We start from the raw sequence: 18,903 nt of genomic DNA, 5'->3' as shown, positions 1-18,903 counted from the left end.
AAAAAACAACAACAAACAACCGCTGGTCATCGACGTAGTCCACGGAATCCGACGTAATCCCCAGGATACCGATATCTGAAAAACAAAAAGGGAGAAACACACAAAAAAACACACAAACAGGAGCACAACACCCATCATTGTGAGCGGTGTTGTGCTCCTTACAGTATGCAGCATCTTTACAGATCGCTGCTTACAGTCTGGCCCCCAAGGGGTTAAGGGAGGATGTATTGCATCCCCCTTAACCCCTTGGGGGCCAGACTGATGTCAGACTGCACCCATCCCAGCAAGGAAGGGGTTAAGTGACCCCCCTTCCTTGCTGGGATGGGTGCAGTGCTGGGGAGGGGGTGGGGAGAGCTCTATACTCACCCCGATGTTGTCTCTTCGCTGGTCCGCAGCACAATGAAGTCACTGTGCTGCGGACCCGCTAATTATATGTGCGCTAAGCCGATCAGCCAATCAGCTGAGCGCACATATAATTCTAAATGTTTCTTCTAATAATGCTATTGTGATAACATAATTAGAAGAAACATTTGATGTTTTCATTAAAGTAAAGTGATGATTAGTACAGAAAGCTCTATTGCTGGCAATATGAATTAACGGCTTACTGGAGCTTCCTGTACTAATTAATATTTAATTAATAAAACACATTTTCGTTGAAATAAAATCAGTTTCGTTGTTCAATAATTTAATTCTAACGAATCCATTATTGTGCAATTAAATATACTGTCAAAAAATAAATATATATATAAATATACATTTATTTATATATATATTTATTTTAACAGTTTATTTAATTGCAAAATGATGGATTCGTTAGAATTAAATTATTGAACAACGAAAGGGACTTTATTACAAAGAAAATGTGTTTTATTAATTTAATATATTAGCTATCATCGGCATTCGGCATCATTGCCGGCTATTTTTGAAGTACTCCGTACGGACCGCCTGTCAATCCACGGCCGCATTTCCAGCTGCAAACAATGGTCTTGTTCATTTTTTACGGGTCCGTTTACGATAGGGCCGTAGATTCATACATAGTGTGCACTGTGCAGCCGTATATCATATACTTTCCAGCGTACGCATGAACCACCAAAAATACCGCAGCACAATTACAGCCGCAAATGCAGCCGCACAGTTACATAGTCTGAACCTAGCCTCAGGGTACGTGCACACTGCGGATTAGCGAAGGATAACCCTTTGGGCAGACTGATGCAGGTGCACATCTCCGTCCGTGTCATAGACTCCATTCTACGCACGGGCAGATTTCACCCTTTGTCCAAAGATGAACACGTTCATTCTTTGGATGGACGATGGAATCCGCACGTGCATAGAATGGAGTCTATGACATGTGCGGAGACGTGCGCGCTCGCATCAGTCCGGCGGCGGGTGCCAGCTGTGGAGTGCACAAAGGGTAATCCTTCGCCATTCCGCAGTGTGCACGTACCCCATATCTGTAAGTGTACCCTGAGGTACTCTCACACAGTTTGTAGAATTTCACGCCATATCTTCATCTCTTATTGAGATGGTACTGGCGGAAAAGACATGTCTGGGGGGCAGCGTACGCTACGCTACCACCAGACACGTCACTGGATGATGAGGATGAGTATGAATGGAGGAAAAAAGGATCCCCCCATTCATCCTCACTGGCTGTTTCGGTGTCGGAGGCAATAGTAGCGTATGCGTCCTCCACCGAAAACACCCTGGGGGCCATCTTTATATGGGGATTGGTAAATGAGGTATGTAAATGTGTAATAGTTCAGTGTAAAACTTTATTTCGTGTAGTGTAATAGTGTTTTTTACATGTTTTTTTAACATTAAGTATAAAAAAAACCTCCACCAAAAATGGTGTTGCTGATAAATGCCGCACTTATGTGCGGTACTTATCAGCAGACCGTGGCAGTAGGATATAGGAAAAAAACACCCTACACCAAAAAAGAGGAGTTGCTGATTAAAAAATTTGGAAAAAAAAAAAGAAACTTTCTACAATCCTATAGCTACTGATAAGTGTATTATATACACTTAACAGCCGCTAGGGGGCAGTAGGACGCAAATTCCGGGAAAAGCCGAAGTTTGCCGACTCTGGAGCCGACGATTGCCGAAGGGGACCAAAGAGGCCAACGAAGAAGAAAATGCGATCGGGATGCTGGATCAGGAGAGTATGGATCTAGCTTAGGTGTCCACAGCAGATATTTAACCCTTTCTTGGGCAACTTATATCGCCGTGATTGGTCAGCTACACATTGATTAATATTTATTAAAGAAAAACTATAGTGAATTCTCATCAAAGCAGCCGTATTAACGAAAGCATACACTGGCCCCCCAAGAATCCAAATTAAATGGTTAAAACGGCAGCTACCTGCGTCTTCCTTGCTGGCAAGCAATCAAGCAACCAACCAGCCTACCTGCTTGGTTGCCTGCCTGCAAATGAACTGCTAGCCTTTCTGTCAGCTGTATATGTCAGCACAGCCTTGATGACATCACCAGCCCTGCCCTGGCAGACTCTGGCGTAGCGACCACGTGGGTCCCCCCGATCCCGGCACTTCCCCGGAATCAAACAATCTTGTGTCCGCAAGCAGTGTTTTGCTTGCGGTCACAAGATGCTCAGTCCGACTGGCCCCCGGCTGACGCTCAGCTCCGCTCCCTGGGGGTGTCCCGTGGATTACCTGGCAGCACATGCACCAGGGAGCTTACTGTGGCCGTCGCCTGGGACTTCCGGTACGCTCTCTGCACCGGAAGTCCCAGCCGACGGCCACAGTGAGCTCCCTGGTACGTATGCTGCCCAGGAATCCCCGGGACACCCCCAGGGAGCGGAGCGTCAGCCAGGGGAGAAGAGAAGAATACAGCAGAGACGGGGGAGCGAGTTGTAAGGTGAGTTGAGTGTTTTTTTTTTCTTACACAGTATTCTTTACACAGAGGGGCCATCTATAAGTGTCTGGGGGGGCGGACAGAGGGGCCATCTATAAGTGTGTGTGGGGGGGCACAGAGGGGCCATCTATAAGTGTGGGGAGGGGGGGACACAGAGGAGCCATCTATAAGTGTGGGGGGGACACACAGAGGGGCCATCTATAAGGAGGCTACACAGAGGGGGGCATATACAATAAAGGGGATCACATAGTGTCAGGGCTGCCCACAAACTGAAAAAGGGGTGTAAAGGGGCCAATACAGATGTGCAGTTTGTAGAGAGATGAGGATGGTGCCAGAGTGAGGAGCCTAATATGTCTGTCTGGCAGATTCTGTGGATTCATGGCTCGGAGAAGTTCTCATAATGGCCCAGGGCAGATGGAGAAGAAGATGAAAAGGGAAGAACTCCGATCAGAGAACACCCCCCTGTGAGTCACCTGATGTAACAGCACTGTAATGTATATGGTGTATAGAGCCTGTGTAGGGCTGGGGCTACTTCTAGATTATTGTATGAAGTGATAGTGGTCTGTGTATTCAGTAGCAGCGGTGGGATTAGTCAGTATGCGGTGGTATTAGTCAGTATGTGGTGGTGTTAGTATGTGGTGGTGTTAGTCATTATGTGGTGGTGTTAGTAGCAGCAGCGGTGATGTAAGTCAGTATGTGGTGTTTTTAGTCAGTATGTGGTGGTGTTATTCAGTAGCGGTGGTGGTAATATTTTTTGGTTATCTGGTACTGTGTTTTATTGGATCTAGTATACTGGATTTGGTCAGTAACAATATGGTGGTGATGGTAGTGGTTGTGGTGTGGTGGTAATATTTCCTTCCTATATACTGGTATTATTGGTCTCAGTATACAGGATTTGGTCAGTAACAGTATGGTGGTAATGGTAATAATATTTCCTATATACTGGTAATATACTGCTATATACTGGTATACAGGGCCGCCATCAGGGCAGTATTGGCGGTACAGCTGTCAGGGGCCCGAGCTCAGACTAACATCCAGGGGGGCCCGGCCATCCAGCCTCCCTGCATGTAAGCTCCTGACAGCTGTACCGCACAGGCAGGAAGACACAGGGCCCTCTTTCTCACTCCCCCTGGGCCCCTCCCTCACCCCTCAGACCTTCTCTGGCTACTTCCTCCTGTGCTGTGATGTCGGAGGAGAAGGAGGGGGAGGGGCCCGGAGCCGTGCGTGTGAGGACCAGGAGGCAGCAGCACATGGGCCCTGGAGCTTCCCTGCAGAGAGTAAGTCTGTGAATGCTGTGTGTATGTGTGCTGCTGTGTGTATGTGAACATGGGTGCTGCTGTGTGTATGTGTACATGGGTGCTGATGTGTGTATGTGTGCTGCTGTGTGTATGTGTACATGTGTGCTGCTGTGTGTATGCGTACATGGGTGCTGCTGTGTGTATGCGTACATGGGTGCTGCTGTGTGTATGTGTGCTGATGTGTGTATGTGTACATGGGTGCTGATGTGTGTATGTGTGCTGCTGTGTGTATGTGTACATGGGTGCTGATGTGTGTATGTGTGCTGCTGTGTGTACGTGTACATGGGTGCTGCTGTGTGTATGCGTACATGGGTGCTGCTGTGTGTATGCGTACATGGGTGCTGCTGTGTGTATGTGTGCTGATGTGTGTATGTGTACATGGGTGCTGATGTGTGTATGTGTGCTGCTGTGTGTACGTGTACATGGGTGCTGCTGTGTGTATGTGTACATGGGTGCTGCTGTGTGTATGTGTGCTGATGTGTGTATGTGTACATGGGTGCTGCTGTGTGTATGTGTGCTGATGTGTGTATGTGTACATGGGTGCTGCTGTGTGTATGTGTGCTGATGTGTGTATGCGTGCTGCTGTGTGTATGCGTGCTGATGTGTACATGGGTGCTGCTGTGTGTATGTGTACATGGGTGCTGATGTGTGTATGTGTACATGGGTGCTGCTGTGTGTATGTGTACATGGGTGCTGCTGTGTGTATATGTACATGGGTGCTGATCTGTGTATGTGTACATGGGTGCTGATGTGTGTATGTGTGCTGATGTGTGTATGCGTGCTGCTGTGTGTATGTGTGTTGATGTGTACATGGGTGCTGCTGTGTGTAAGTGTACATGGGTGCTGATGTGTGTATGTGTGCTGCTGTGTGTATGTGTACATGGGTGCTGCTGTGTATATGTGTACATGGGGGCTGATGTAGGTATTTTTGCTGATGTGTGTATGTGTACATGAGTGCTGCTGTGTGTATGTGTGCTGATGTGTGTATGTGTGCTTGCTGCTGTGTGTATGTGTACATGGGTGCTGCTGTGTGCATGTGTGCTGATGTATGTATGCGTGCTGCTGTGTGTATGTGTGCTGATGTGTACATGGGTGCTGCTGTGTGTATGTGTACATAGGTGCTGCTGTGTGTATGTGTACATGGGTGCTGATGTGTGTATGTGTACATGGGTGCTGATGTGTGTATGTGTGCTGATGTGTGTATGTGTACATGGGTGCTGATGTGTGTATGTGTGCTGATGTGTACATGGGTGCTGATATGTGTGTGTGCTGCTGTGTGTATGTGTACATGTGTGCTGCTGTGTGTATGTGTACATGTGTGCTGCTGTGTGTATGTGTACATGGGTGCTGCTGTGTGTATGTGTGCTGCTGTGTGTATGTGTGCTGCTGTGTGTATGTGTACATGGGTGCTGCTGTGTGTATGTGTGCTGATGTGTGTATGTGTACATGGGTGCTGATGTGTGTATGTGTGCTGCTGTGTGTATGTGTACATGGGTGCTGCTGTGTGTATGTGTGCTGCTGTGTGTATGTGTGCTGCTGTGTGTATGTGTACATGTGTGCTGCTGTGTGTATGTGTACATGTGTGCTGCTGTGTGTATGTGTACATAGGTGCTGCTGTGTGTATGTGTGCTGCTGTGTGTATGTGTGCTGCTGTGTGTATGTGTATATGGGTGCTGCTGTGTGTATGTGTGCTGATGTGTGTATGTGTACATGGGTGCTGATGTGTGTATGTGTGCTGCTGTGTGTATGTGTACATGGGTGCTGCTGTGTGTATGTGTACATGGGGGCTGATGTAGGTATGTGTGCTGATGTGTGTATGTGTACATGGGTGCTGCTGTGTGTATGCGTGCTGATGTGTACATGGGTGCTGCTGTGTGTATGTGTACATGGGTGCTGCTGTGTGTATGTGTACATGGGTGCTGCTGTGTGTATGTGTGCTGCTGTGTGTATGTGTGCTGATGTGTACATGGGTGCTGATGTGTGTATGCGTGCTGCTGTGTGTATGTGTGCTGATGTGTACATGGGTGCTGCTGTGTGTATGTGTACATGGGTGCTGCTGTGTGTATGTGTACTGATTTTTTTAGGGACCAGTTCTTTTTTTAAATGGATTTAGAAGGCTTGTATCCTGAAAACCCCCATAAGTGACCCCATTTTGGAAACTACACACCTTAAAGAATTAAACTGGGGGTACAATGAGCCTTTTGACCCTACAGGGGCTTGAGGAAAGTATTCACAATAAGGCTGGGTTCACACTATGTATATTTGAGGCTGTATTTGTGAGGCTGTATAGCAACCAAAACCAGGAGTGGATTGAAAACACAGAAAGGCTCTGTTCAAATAATGTTGTAATTGAGTGGATGGCCATCATTTAATGGCAAATATTTGCTGTTATTTTAAAACAACGGCTGTGGTATTGAAATAATGGCCGTTATTTACTGTTATATGGCGGCCATCCATTCAATTTCAACATTGTGTGAACAGATCCTTTCTGTGTTTTCAATCCACTCCTGGTTTTGGTTGCTATGAGGACCTGACATGAGGACCAAATACTGCCTGAAATATACATAGTGTGAACCCAGCCCCCGGCCGTAAAAAATTGGAAAATTTAAATTTTCCAATAATATATACGTTTAGATTAAAGTTTCTCATTTTCAAAAGGAACATGAGAGAAAAAGCACCCCAAAAGTTGTAATGCAGGTTCTCTTGAGTACAATGGTACACCATATGTGGGCATAAACCACTGTATGGGCACACAGCCGGGCTCGGAAGGGAGCGCCAATTAGCTTTTCCAATGCAGATTTTGCTGAAGAAGTTTCTGAGCGCCAGGTGCGTTTGCAGTGCCCCTGTAGTGTCAGCAGAGAGAAAAAACCCCATAAGTCACCCCATTTTGGAAAGTACACCCCTCAAAGAAATCATCTTGGGGTGTGGTAACCATGATAAGGTGAATTCTACCTTTTCATCCACCCTATTCCTAAGGGCCCTATTCCACCGGACGATTATCTTTCAGATTATCGTTAAATTGTTAGAATCTAAACGATAATCATTCGGTTGAAATGTAGTTAACGATTAACGACCGAACGAGAAATCGTTGATCTCTTTATAAGACCTGGACCTATTTTTATCGTTGCTCGTTCGCAAAACTTTCGCATTGAATAAGACGTTCGGTCGTTTGCATTAGATACGAACGCAATAGCGAATAAATAGCGAAGAAAAACTATCTCAATTACGATCATGAGTAACGATTATCGGTCCATGGAAATGAGTGAATGTTTTCAGGTCTTTCGCAATAGCGGTCTTTAAGATCGTTAACGATTATGCAAACGATGATTGTCCGGTGGAATAGGGCCCTAAGTGACTATCCCTGTCCAAATTGAATAAACTTAAATGCTAGCGACGAGGAGAAAACACCAGACACAAATAGTCGGTATTGCCTTCTCTCTCAGCTGAGATAGAAGTATACTACCCTTTATTTAGTTTCCCATTGATTATATGTTCCTTCATTATAGGCGGAGTTTCAAGTCACAAAGAGCATACATATAATACTGTGATTGGTCATTCCATAAATGGTTAGCTATTTCCTGTTCGGCGCAGTGAGCTGGGTAGTGGTTAAGTGTTATCAGTTATTAGACATCATCTTCTTATTTTGTGAGTTCAGGGTGAGATCCTCTCGGGGGGTGGGGGGGAGTGGGCTGCCAACATTCCTTGTAGACCAGCTAGAAGCGGTTCCAAAGCTGGAGACATCTGAGAGATTACAATGTTTTTCAAAAAGTATTAATCCTTCATGGTCACCTTCACAACCATTTTGACCCCATAGGTATTACAGGACAGTTAGACAGTAAAAATGAAAAACTCGAATTTTTCCAATAATATGTTCGTTTAGTTGGAAAGTTCTCAATTTCACGAGAAACAAGAGAAAAAAAAGTACCCCAAAATTTGTAACATAGGTTCTCCTGAGTACAACGGTACCCCATATGTGGGCATAAACCACTGCATGGGCACACAGGAGGGCTCAGAAGGGAAGGAGTGCCAATTAGCTTTGTGGAGTAAAATCTCGCCATAAGTCACCCCATTTTGCAAAGTACACCCCTCGAAGAATTCATTTTGGGGTGTGGTGACCATTTTGACCCCACAGGTATTAGAGGAAAGTATTCAAAACTAGACAGTAGAAATGAAAAACTCAAATTTTTCCAATAATATGTTTTTTTAGTTTTAAAATTTCTCAATTTCACAAGGAACAAGAGGAAAAAAGTACCCCAAAATTAGTAATGCAGGTTCTCCTGAGTAAAAAGGTACCTCATATGTGGGTATAAACCACTGTATGGGCACACAGCAGGGCTCAGAAGGAAAGGAGCGCTAATTAGCTTTTTCAATGCAGATTTTGCTGAAGAAGTTTCCGAGCGCCAGGTGCATTTGCAGTGCCCCTGTAGTGCCAGCGGAGTAAAATCTCCCAATAAGTCACTCCATTTTGGAAAGTACACCCCTCAGAGAATTCATTTTGGGGTGTGGTGAGCATTTTGACTTCACAGGTATTAGAGGAAAGTATTCAAGTAGACAGTAAAAATGAAAAACTCGAATTTTTCCAATATGTTCCTTTAGTTTGAAATTTCTCAATTTCACGAGGAACAGGAGAGAAAATCCACCCCAAAATCTGTAACGCAGGTTCTCCTGAGAAGAACGGTACCCGATATGTGGGCATAAACCACTGTATGGGCACACAGCAGGGCTCATAAGGAAGGGAGCGCCAATAAGCATTTTCAGTGCAGATTTTTCTTAAGAAGTTTCTGAGCGCCAGGTGCGTTTGCAGTGCCTCTGTAGTGTCTGCAGAAAAGAATCCCCCCAAAAGTCACCCCATTTTGGAAAGTACACCCCTCAAAGTATTGGTGTGCGGTGAGCATTTTGACCCCACAGGTGTTAGAGGAAAGTATTCAAAATTGGCCAGTAAAAATAAAAAACTCGAATTTTTCCAATAATATGTTGGTTTAGTTTGAAATTTCTAAATTTCACAAGGAACAGGAGAAACAAATGTACCCCAAAATCTGTAACGCAGCTTTTTCTGAGTAAAACAGTACCCCATATGTGAGCATAAACCACTGTATGGGCACACAGGAGGGCTCAGAAGGGAAGGAGCGCCAATTTACTGGAGCAAAACCGCAGCTAGTAATAGTTATTAGAATATCGCAGTTACTAAAATAAAATAAAAAAAATTAGATTACAGGTAATCTGGGGTGGTTACGGGTAACCTGGGGTGGTTACGGCAACCTGCAGTGCTTACAGACAATCTAGGGTGGTTACGGGCAACGTGGGGTGGTTATGGGTAACCTGGGGTGGTTACCGGTAATCTAGAGGTGGTTACGGGCAACCTGGGGTGGTTACAGGTAATCTGGGGTGGAAAGGGACAACATAGGGTGGTCACGGGCAACCTGCTGTGGTTACAGCAACCTGGGGTGGTTACAGGAAACCTGCTGGGGTTACAGGCAATGTGGGGTGGTTACGGGTAATCTGGAGGTGGTTATAGGCAAGCTGGGGTGGTTACAGACAATCTGGGATTGTTACGGATAAACTGAAGTGCTTATAGGTAATCTGGGGTGGGTACATGTAATTTGGGGTGGTTACGTGCAATCTGGAGGGGGTCACTGGCAATTTTGGTGTGGTTACGGGCAATGTGGGGTGGTTACGGGCAATGTGCGGTGGTTACAGGCAACGTGCCGCGGTTACTTGTAATCTGGCGTAATTACGGGCAACCTGGGGTGGTTACGAGCAACCTGCAGTGGCTACGGGCAACCTGCGGTGGTAATGGGTAATCTGGGAGTAAACTGCAATTATTACTATACTAAAAAAGTGTGTTTTATTTTTTTGTATGTTTTTCACTTTTTGTACTTTTACACAGTCATTTTCACTATATTACTATGATTACTGTGATATATTCTATCACAGTAATCATAGTTCAGTGACAGGGACCAAATTGGTGACTGCTTCTGGAGCGCATGTGCACTTCAGAAGCAGCCTGGACGTCGAGGAGGAAGGACCTCCCTGGATCAGGTGAGTATATGGGGTGGGGGAGTGACGACTTGGGGGGGGACGGACTGTCACCAATCATTTATGGTAACAGGGGATAAAAAGTGCTAATCAGCACATGGCACAAGCGATCAGTGTTATATAGTATATACCGCTGATCGCTTGTACCGGGACCACAAAGGGTGGCGGAGAGCATGGGGCTTTGATTTACTTTTCCATTGCTGTGAACAGACTATGTCTGTTTACAGCGATGGCGGCGGCCATCTTGGAAATGATGGCCGCCGGGGGAGGGGGGGGTTAGTTACCAGGGCACTAGGGGGGGCTGATCTGGGGTCTGAGGCAGCGGCGGCAATGCCCGGTACCGGTGGACGCTGCTATAACGTTAATAGCGGCGATCGCTGGTACGGGGGCCGGACGGGACCGCCCCACACACTGCCCCAACCCCTCAGCTACCTCCGATAGCTGGGGGGACAAGGTGGGGGCCTTCCCGGCGCCGCAGCCTTATTCTCTGCCATCGCCGTAAAAAGCTGATGGCAGCAGAATAAGGCCCCTTAGTGACCGCCGTAAAAAGCTGTATCGGCGTTCACTAAGGGGTTAAACTGATAAGAACAGATTTTTTTTTATTATTGAGAGTCTGTCTCTGCCTGCCTGTCTCTGTGGGTCTATCTGTCTTCTTGCCTCGTTCTGTCTACCTGCATCTGTCTGCCTCTCCATCCATCCATCGGTCTATATGATTTTCTATGTACAGTGGTACCTCGGTTTCCGAACTTAATTGTTTCCGGAAGGCAGTTTGAGAACCAAGCAGTTTAAAAACCGAGCAGTGTCTTCTTATAGGAAATAATGTAAATGTGATTAATTGCTTCCAGCAGCCTCCAATAATTACCTACAATACTCATTTATTACACTGATAAGTGCTCAGTATAATCACTACAGTACAGTACAGAACAGCACTATACTGTACAGGACATTAAACATAAGAAATGTTCATCAGAACCAGCAATTATAGTACAGTAGTCACCAACTCCTCACCCATCCTTTACTATATAGCATCCCCCCCATCCAAGCACTGTAATGTATGGGAGATGGTGGTGCACTGCCTGTACTACTACTGCACTGTATATGCACTCCAGCAGTCTTATACAGCACTGTACTGTATGTGAAGCCTCACCACTGCTTACCTCGCCAGGTACAACCCACCATCCACGCTCGCAAAAACGTTCGAAAAACCGAGCAAAGTTCGAATTCCAAACACTACTTCTGGGTAAATTTTCGTTCGAATACCAAGCAGTTCGAGTTTCAAAGCTTTCGAAAACCGAGGTATTACTGTATTTAATCTATGTATGGATAGCTACACATTGATAACTATTTATTAAAGAAAAACTATGGTGAATTCTGATCAGTGCAGCCGTATTAACAAAAGCAAACACTGCCCACCCCCCAAGAATCCAAATTAAATGGTTAAAACGGCACCTACCTGCTTCTTCCTTGCTGGCAAGCAACCAACCAACCAACCTACCTGCTTGGTTGGTTGCCTGCCTGCAAATGAACTGCTAGCCTTTTTGTCAGCTGTATATGTCAGCACAGCCTTGATGACATCACCAGCCCTGCCCTGGCAGGCTAGTGGTAAACAACTTTGTTGCCATGGCTACAGGCTGCCAGAGACAAACAAGTGTTTACAAAACAAACTTTTATTAGCAATGCAAAGCTTTAAATATTGGGGTGCAGCTGCGCACCCCACTTGGGGGGTGTTTCTTGCAATGCCGTTTCGGGTGCAGCTGACTTTATTTGGAGGAGCGGCTGTACACCCTTGAGGGGTTCTATTTTTAGGCAACACATTTGGGGGGTGCACTAAACCTGGAAGCACTGCAATACCAGGTCAATGCCTGGAGAGGACAGAGCAAGATCTTTTACCATCTCCCTGTTCTAAAAATTCATTCAATAAATGGATAGAGGACGTATCAGATATTAAACTGATAATAGATTTTTTTTTATTATTGAGAGTCTGTCTCTGCCTGCCTCTGTCTGCCTGTCTATGTCTGTCTTCTTGCCTTGTTCTGTCTACCTGCATCTGTCAGCCTCTTCATCCATCCATCGGTCTATATGATTATCTATGTATTTAACCCCTTCCCACAATATGACGTCCAGGGACGTCATGAAAAGCAGTGCCAGAACGCATCATGACGTCCCTGGACATGGTCATGGTTTCCCTGCCTCCCCCCACTGCCCCTATCTGAGATCGGGAAGCAGGAGTCACACAGCCTCCTCCTGCTGCCACTGCCCGGAGCATAAACGCTGCGGTCATTGCGATCTGGTGATTGGGCGGCTGGAGGAGGCTGCAGCACGTTGCCTCCTCCTGCCGCCACTGCTGTAATGCTCCCCCCAGGCACCCCTTCCTTTCCGATGTAGTGCCCGGGCTCCCCCGGCCCCGGTCCAGCCCCCCGGCCCCGATCCGGCCCCCCCGCTAGATCCAGCTACCCCTGCCCCGATCCAGCTCCCTCCGTGCTCCCCCGTGTTCCCCCTGTGTCAGCTCCCTCCGTGTCCCAGCCTGTGTTCCTCCCGTGCTCCCCCATGTCAGCTCCCTCCGTGCTCCCCCCCCGTATTCCCCCCATGTTCCCCCGTTCTCCGTGCTCCCCCCGTGTTCCCGGTCCGGCTTGCTATCCATTCCCGCCCCCCCCCCCTCTGCATTCAGCACACTAACCCTACCTGTGCTGTGAAACGATCAGGTCCCTGCACTGATCGTTTGAATTAGCTGCAGGGACCGGATCCTTTGAATGAGTGTCAGTGTATAACACTGACACTCATTCACTCTATAATGCATTATAGCACTGATTATGTGCTGTAATGCATTATATATACACCACACCTGCAAAAGTAAAAACACACAATACATAAAGTAAAGCAAATAAATTCATTAAATACATAAATAATTAAAATAAATATACACATTCCCCATCCCCCTTTATAAATGATCCCCTATAAATAAGATACACATATTTGGTATCATTACGTGCGTAATGACCCCGTCTATTAACCTGTTACATTAATTATACCACCCAATTAACGCCTTTAAAAAAAAAAAAAATTAACCAAAATGACAATTTTTTGTTAATCCCGCCCCCTAAAAAATATAGAAAAAAAGCTATCAGAATGTCACATGTATGCAAAAGGTGTACCACTAAACGCCAGCTTATGCCGCAAAAAAGCCCCTACATAACTCCATTGGCGAAAGATTTAAATATTACTGCTCTTACAATATGCAAGACACAAACAGTATGTATAGTATAAATGCCGTAAACTATAACAAAAGCTGTATCGCTGTATCGCTGTAATTGTACCGACCTGAGGAATAAAGATAACATGTCATATGTAACGAATAGTAAAAGGCGTACCAAAAAAATGGTGAAAAGCTGCTGCTAAATTTTGTTTTTTTATTCGTATCGCCTCATAAAAAATTAAATAAAAAATTATCAGGGTGTCACATGTCCCCCAGAATGGTACTGATGGAAAAGTCAACTTGTCTTACACAAATATTTTGGCACCGCAAGGCCTCTGTGACATGGTATAATGGCTAAAAAAACCTGAAATTAAAACAGGCCCCAAAATTCACTAGGTCTCATTCATGTCTTCGGCCAGTGGTTGAGTCAGGTGACGCACTGCGGCCACATATGGGGGATTTCTTAAAACACTGTAATAGGGAGAATCAATAGCCTCAGTTAGTATTTCCTGTGTAAGAGGAAAAAATTAATTAAAATAGAATATCTGCCAAAATAATGAAAATTTAAAATTACCCGTCCAACTTGCTTAAATTTCTTCAAAACACCTAAAGGGTTAATAAACTTATGAACTTATTACTTTGATGGATGCAGTTTTTACAGTGGAGGGATTTATAGGGGTAACTAACATACAGGCCCCACAAATCCACTTCAGAACTGGACTGGTCTCTAAAAAAGTCTGAATTTGAAATTTTCCTGAAAATTTGAAAAATCGCTGCAGAATTTTGAAGCCCTCTAACATCCTAAAAAATAAAAGGACGTTCACCAAATGACGTCACTATAAAGTAGACATGTTGTAGATTTTGCAGTAATAATTAGTTCATGTTGTATGACTATCTTTCTCAGAAAAAAGAGAATTTTGAATATAAAGGATTGTAAATATTTCTATTTTTTTGGACAAATAATGTGATTTTTACAAAAAAGGAGGAGTTCTGTTTTTAGGCAACACATTTGGGGGGTGCACTGAACCTGGAAGCACTGCTATGCCAGGTCAATGCCTGGAGAGGACAGAGCAAGCTCTTTTACCATCTCCGTTCTAAAAATCCATTCAATATATGGTCCCCTGATAGGGGACGTATCAGATATTAAACTGATAAGAACAGATTTTTTTTTTATTATTGAGAGTCTGTCTCTGCCTGCCTCTGTCTGCCTTCCTGCCTCTGTCTGTCTGTCTACCTGCTTGTCTGTCTTCTTGCCTCTTTCTCTCTACCTGCATCTGTCTGCCTCTCCATTCATCCATCGGTCTATATGATTATCTACGAATTAAATCTATGTATGGATAGCTACACATTGTTAACTATTTATTAAAGAAAAATAATGGTGAATTCTCATCTGTGCAGCTGTATTAACAAAACCATACACAGGCCCCCAAAGAATACAGATTAAATGGTTAAAACTACACCTACCTGTGTCTTCCTTGCTGGCAAGCAACCAACTAGCCTACCTCCTTGGTTGCCTGCCAGCAAATGAACTGCTAGTCTTTCTGTCAGCTGTATATATCAGCACAGCCTTGATGACATCACCAGCCCTGCCCTGGCAGGCTAGTGGTAAACAACTTTGTTGCCATGGCAACAGGCTGCCAGAGACAAACAAGTGTTTACCAAACTAACTTTTATTAGCAATGGCAAGCCTTATATCTTGGGGTGGAGCTGCGCACCCCACTTGGGGGATGTTTCTTGCAGTTCAATTTCGGGTGCAGCTGACTTTATTTGGAGGTGCGGCTGCGCACCATTGAGGGGTTCTGTTTTTAGTCAACACATTTGGGGGGTGCACTGAACCTGGAAGCACTGCAACTTTGTTGTCATGGCAATAGGCTGCCAGAGACAAATAAGTGTTTACCAAACTTTTATTAGCAATGCCAAGCCTTAAATCTTGGGGTGCAGTTGCGCACCTCACTTGGGGGGGGGTTCTTGCAAGGCCGTTTTGGGTGCAGCTGACTTTATTTGGAGGTGCAGCTTGAGGGGTTCTGTTTTTAGGCAACACATTTAGGGGGTGCACGGAACTTGGAAGCACTGCTATGCCAGGTCAATACCTGGAGAGGACAGAGCAAGCTCTTTTACCATCTCCCTGTTCTAAAAATCCATTCAATATAAGTACCCCAGATAGGGGACGTATCGGCTGTATATGTCAGCACAGCCTCGATGACATCACCAGCCCTGCCCTGGCAGGCTAGTGGTAAAGAACTTTGTTGCCATGGCAACAGGCTGCCAGAGACAAACAAGTGTTTACCAAAAAATTTTTATTAGCAATGCCAAACCTTATATCTTGGGGTGCACCTGCGCCCCCCACTTAGGGGGTGTTTCTTGCAATGCCGTTTCGGGTGCAGCTGACATTATTTGTAGGTGGGGTTCTGCACCCTTGAGGGGAAAGAGGACAGAGCAAGCACTTTTACCATCTCCCTCTTCTAAAAATCCATTCAATATAAGTACCCCAGATAGGGGACGTATCAGCTGTATATGTCAGCACAGCCTTGATGACATCACCAGCCCTGCCCTGGCAGGCTAGCAGTAAACAACTTTGTTGCTATGGCAACAGGCTGCCAGAGACAAACAAGTGTTTACAAAACAAACTTTTATTAGCAATGCCAAGCCTTAAATCTTGGGGTGCAGTTGCGTACCCCACTTGGGGGGTGTTTCTTGCAATGCCGTTTCGGGTGCAGCTGACTTTATTTGGAGGTGCGGCTGTGCACCCTTGAGGGGTTCTGTTTTTAGGCAACACATTTAGGGGGTGCACTGAAGCTGGAAGCACTGCTATGCCAGGTCAATGCCCGGAGAGGACAGAGGGTGTGCCACTTTGGGCCTTCTTAGCCGCTCCCTGGGGGCGTGCACAAGATGGCGGCATTTCTAAAGCACTGTCCTGTCTTGGTTGCCATGGTAACCAAGGGCAAAGGTCGTATCCAACCAGCTCGTAGGGCAAAGGTCGTGTCCAGCTAGCTGACATGATGTCATCAAGACAGCGATGACCTATATAGGTGCATACATAGGCAAGAAGCTTAGTTGCAGCCAGGCTGGCAACCAGGTAGGTAGCATAGGTAGGTAGCTGGCAAGGTAGGTGTAGGCAGGTGCTGTTCAAACCATTTAATTTCTATATTTTGGGGGCCAATCTAGACCTCTGCATGCCTCTAACATTCTGAGAAGTTACCATAGTTTTTTTTAGAGTAGTTATTTACTAATTTTTAGCTATCTATCTAAATGGGTGGATGAATGGATGGATGCATGCATGCATGGACGCACGCAAGGACGGACAGACAGGCAGACAGAGCATGTGCCATGTGCAATGGGAAATGTAAATGGAAGGGAAAAAATAATATTAATAATAATAATAATAATAATAAAAAAATGCGGTGGCTGGTGTTGCTAGGTAGTTGACACAGGTGCAGAGATGGGTATTAGCTATGCCGTGACAAGAAACAGCTGCCCAGCGCCAAAGGGAATTCAGCGTGGCGCCTGCTGCAGAAGTGGCAGTAGGCATTGCATCTCTGCCTTTTGGCTAAGATAACGTGTGGTACGATGACCAAACGTGTTACCCCAAAAATAAAGCCCTTGCTATGTGCGTAGCAGTGTTTGTGTGCCACTTTGGGCCTTCTTAGCCGCTCCTTGGGGGCGTGCACAAGATATCGGCATTTCTAATGCACTGTACTGTCTTGGTTGCCATGGCAACCAAGGTCAAAGGTCGTATCCAGCCAGCTCATAGGGCAAAGGTCCTATCCAGCTAGCTGCCGTGATGTCATCAAGGCAGCGATGACCTATATAGGTGCATACAGTGGCGTAGCTACAGGGGTCACAGTGGTCGCGACCCGCCCCGCCAGCTAGGGGGCCCGGTCTGGCCCCCGCTGCCACCTCAATGTGCCCCCCCCCCCACTTTAAGAAGCTGCTTGCATTCATGGGTCACATAGACATAGACATAAACAGCAAGTCGAGTGGGGGTTCCACCCACATCCCACCCGTTTTCCCCGGCCACAGCTGAAGCCTAGTGTGGGCCCGCCCATGTCCCGCCCACAGCCCACCCACGTCCCATCCGTTCTGGCCAGTCAATGCAGCGATGGAGGAGAGTGGGGGCCCGCCTATGTCCTGCCTGTTCTCCACCTGTGCCCCACCTATTCTTCAGCTGCAGGTCATCCCGGGTGCCAGAGGCAAGTGGAGGTACTGCCTGTGTCCCACCCGTTCTGCTCCATCACCCTGCTCTGTCTGTGTGTGTGGTGGATCAGTGTTTGTGTCCTGTGTGTGTGGTGGACCTGTGTTTGTGTCCTGGGTGTGTGTGGTGGACCTGTGTTTGTGAGCTGTGTGTGTGCTGTGACCAGGGGTGATTCTAGCCTCTCTGCTGCCCGAGGCGAACTATAGAATGACGCCCCCCCCCCCCCCCCGTCAATCCGCCCACATTATAATCCACTACTGCCCCCCCCCCCCCCCCACTGCTGTCCCCAATAAACATAATGTTTGGTCCCTTTCTGCACAGAGGATGTCAGGAGAGGAGGGGGGCTGACTTTATAGGAGAGGTCCCAGCAGCACAGAGGATGTCAGGAGAGGAGGGGGCTAATCCTATAGGAGAGGTCCCAGCAGCACAGAGGATGTCAGGAGAGGAGGGGGCTAATCCTATAGGAGAGGTCCCAGCAGCACAGAGGATGTCAGGAGATGAGGGTGCTAATCCTATAGGAGAGGTCCCAGCAGCACAGAGGATGTCAGGAGAGGAGGGTGCTAATCCTATAGGAGAAGTCCCAGCAGCACAGAGGATGTCAGGAGAGGAGGGTGCTGATCTTTTAGGAGATGGTCCCCCTCTTCCCCCCTTATAGATGGTCCCCCTCTTCCCCCCCTTATAGATGGTCCCCCTCTTCCCCCCCTTATAGATGGTCCCCCCCCCTTATAGATGGTCCCCCTCTCCCCCCCCCCCTTATAGATGGTCCCCCTCTCCCCCCCCTTATAGATGGTCCCCCTCTCCCCCCTCCCTTATAGATGGTCCCCCTCTCCCCCCCTCCCTTATAGATGGTCCCCCTCTCCCCCCTCCCTTATAGATGGTCCCCCTCTTTCCCCTCCCTTATAGATGGTCCCCCTCTCCCCCCCTCCCTTATAGATGGTCCCCCTCTCCCCCCTCCCTTATAGATGGTCCCCCTCTTTCCCCTCCCTTATAGATGGTCCCCCTCTTCCCCCCCCCTTATAGATGGTCCCCCTCTTCCCTCTTCCCTCTCTCCCCCCCCCTTATAGATGGTCCCCCTCTTCCCCCCCCTTATAGATGGTCCCCCTCCCCCCTTATACATGGTCCCCCTCTCCCCCCTCCCTTATAGATGCCCCCTTATAGATGGTCCCCCTCTTTCCCCCTCCCTTATAGATGGTCCCCCTCTCCCCCCCCCCTTATAGATGGTCCCCCTCTTCCCCCCCCCTTATAGACAGTCCCCCTCACGCCCCTCCCTTATAGTTGGTCCCCCCCTTATAGATGGTCCCCCTCTTTCCCCCCTCCCTT

At 46.9% G+C, this 18,903-nt stretch overlaps 3 pseudogenes; all 3 read right to left on the bottom strand.

The window, feature by feature from the left end:
• Nucleotides 1-12,015: 12,015 nt before the first annotated feature.
• Nucleotides 12,016-12,183, bottom strand: LOC138796090 (U2 spliceosomal RNA; annotated as a pseudogene).
• Nucleotides 12,184-14,402: 2,219 nt separating this feature from the next.
• LOC138796163 (U2 spliceosomal RNA) lies at nucleotides 14,403-14,579 on the bottom strand (annotated as a pseudogene).
• An 857-nt stretch (nucleotides 14,580-15,436) lies between these two features.
• Nucleotides 15,437-15,564, bottom strand: LOC138796105 (U2 spliceosomal RNA; annotated as a pseudogene).
• Nucleotides 15,565-18,903: the final 3,339 nt, after the last annotated feature.

This window comes from Dendropsophus ebraccatus, chromosome 6 (genome assembly GCF_027789765.1).
Source record: "Dendropsophus ebraccatus isolate aDenEbr1 chromosome 6, aDenEbr1.pat, whole genome shotgun sequence".
NCBI classification, from domain to species: domain Eukaryota; kingdom Metazoa; phylum Chordata; class Amphibia; order Anura; family Hylidae; genus Dendropsophus; species Dendropsophus ebraccatus.
The sequence above is the reverse complement of the archived record's forward strand: the minus strand, read 5'-3'. Positions and strand labels throughout refer to the sequence as shown.